The 2,429-nt window shown below is 42.7% G+C and overlaps 1 protein-coding gene across 1 annotated transcript in view; it reads left to right on the forward strand.

Annotated features, from left to right (window-relative positions):
• The window catches only part of dnajc14 (DnaJ heat shock protein family (Hsp40) member C14), a 19,840-nt gene that overhangs the window by 7,361 nt on the left and 10,050 nt on the right, over positions 1–2,429 (forward strand). The window lies entirely within an intron of this gene.

Here is a 2,429-nt window from a genome sequence, read left to right on the forward strand (position 1 = left end):
TTTGGCAAAATGTTCATTTGATTTGTGTTTATCTGACTGTGTTCATTATTATTCCCCAATAAATGAAAAAAGTAAGAATTTTTTATTATTATCTAGAGACTATTAATAACAGGAGGTGAGATGCAGCCCCAGATGAGCAGAGCGTGTGGTGATGTCATCCGTACGCTTCTGTTCCAAGTGATCCATATTTATGCTGCGTGCTCCCCTTCTCCCAGAGTCCACACTTTACTGTGTTCTTTGTAAGAACATATTTGGCGAGTCCGTACTCACCGTCTTGGGAATTGAGAACCGGTCCACATTTATTCTTTACCTTGCTTTGGTCTGATAGGAGACATGAAACTGGGTGATTCTAGATTTAAAGCATTTAGGAGAAAAGTGCCGCTTAAAGGGCTGGTTATACTCTTACAGCATTCTGTCGCAGTGAGGTTGAAACAGACATTTTTGATTTATGTCCAGTGTTGAAGCGTGGTCTGCGCTATACGCTGTGGGTCTAGATACGGCCGAGGCGGTGAGGACGTGGGGGCGAGTTTGTCCGACAACGGAGGGACATGAGGGCGAAAAAGAGCGGAGATCCAGCTGGAAAAAGGGTCCCAGCGTTCTCGCCCACCTCGCTCTTCTAGCTGCTCCAACTTCACGAGTCGTTTTCCACAATTTCGGTCATAAAAACAAAACAAGCCGGCCTCCTGTCTGCGGTCAGCTACAATTGGGGAGAGGTTCAGCGGAGTGTCTGCGGAGGAGGCGGGGACTTCTTTTTGTTCACTGTGCAGCTATGCAGACGACCTAGTTTCAAAGTAGAAATAAGCCTTAAGGCCTGTAGCAGAAGTAGCTGCTGCACTTGGCTAAGAAGTGTTAAAGCTTAAAGGGAAAAAAAAAAGGAAATGAGACGGGCCAAAATGTCAGAGCTATTTAAGAAGCTGACCGTTCTTCACACCTCAGTTCTGAAGTATGAGAGTAGGAATAATCCAGTGCTTTACTTTTTGCTGTAAAAAACAAGTTTAATTATTATTCATTTAAGAACTTGTTGAATTACCTTTAGTGGCATTAGTTTAATGAATTTATGTTCAGATGGTCCCTTATGTTAGACGTTTTGGTCCACTGTTTATTAAAGCATAACATCGGCTTATTTAAGATACCTCTTAAAGTCCCCTGGTAACATTAAAGCTCTCGGTTTATGGCTGTGTTAAAGAAAAAAATTAAAATTCAAAAAATCCTGAATCAAATCTTTTATTAACTCCTAAAGATTTATTCATGTAACTGAAGATTAATTTCACCCTTCATTAACCGCCATTACTTTATTAACTTGCTGTTGATGTGTTAATATAAATCTGCATGTTCCATGTTTCCTGGAAGGGGCCGCTTTTTACAGTCGCCTTTTGTATCTCTACTTCTGTCTCCTTGAACCCCAGTCGGCCTCAGCAGATGGCCGCTCACACTGAGCCTGGTTCTGTTGGAGGTTTCTTCCTCGAGATGACTTGTGTTGTGAATTAGCGCTGTATAAATAAACAGAATTTTAATTTTAAATATTGTTCAGGTTACAGATAAAAAAAGTTTTTATTACCAGTGATCTATTTTGTGATCCAATAGAAAAGAATCGATTCTTAATCCTGGAGCACCCGGCTTGCATAGCAGTAATAAAAAAAGAAAGATGGAGGGTTTGCAGTGGCAGCAGATTAAGGGTCATGTCTGGCAGGAAGCTTGTTGGTTAGTTGGTCGTGGCGGTGGGTGTGAACGAGGGACTCGCCTTCACGCTCACCCTATTGATGAGATCATACTGATGGTGGACAGCTAGCATTTATACCCATCTCAGCCTTGCCGGGTCCTCCATTTCTTTTTCCTGTTTTTTTTTTTATTTTTTTTATTGTCATTACACTCTCGCAAGTACAGAGCAATGAAATTCACTCTCTGCATTTAACCCATCCTTGTGGCACCAGGGGAGCAGCGTGGGGGTAAGGGTCTTGCTTGATCCAGAGTGGCAGTCCGTGGGAGTGGGGCTCAACCGCAGGATTCCAAGCGCAATGCCCTAATAACTAGGTCTTTCCTAAGGACCCACATTTTGCAGCCCCGTTATACCAGAACGCTGCCAATACGCCATTATACAGTAGCTGGAAGTTAGAAACGCGTTCAGCGGTCATCTGGAACACGACAGATACGTTGGAGATAAGTTCTTGATAAGTTACGCATCAGTTATGCACAAGTTACCGTATGTCAACAATCAGATAACTTACCTGTAATTTATGCCCCACTTATGAGCATACGCTGTTGGCTTTCTTGCCGTATGTTGACGTGTGCCAGCGTGTTTCAACATGTTTTAGCATTCTTTAGCGTGTTCAGCACTTATACTAGCCTGACGTAGTCCGACTCAATTCTAGTCAGAATATGAGTCTGATACTGCTCCATAGAGCTGTGATTATGGGGCGTGTTTCGAACGA

This window comes from Cyprinodon variegatus, unplaced genomic scaffold, assembly GCF_000732505.1.
Source record: "Cyprinodon variegatus isolate N-32 unplaced genomic scaffold, C_variegatus-1.0 Scaffold896, whole genome shotgun sequence".
Lineage (NCBI taxonomy): Eukaryota > Metazoa > Chordata > Actinopteri > Cyprinodontiformes > Cyprinodontidae > Cyprinodon > Cyprinodon variegatus.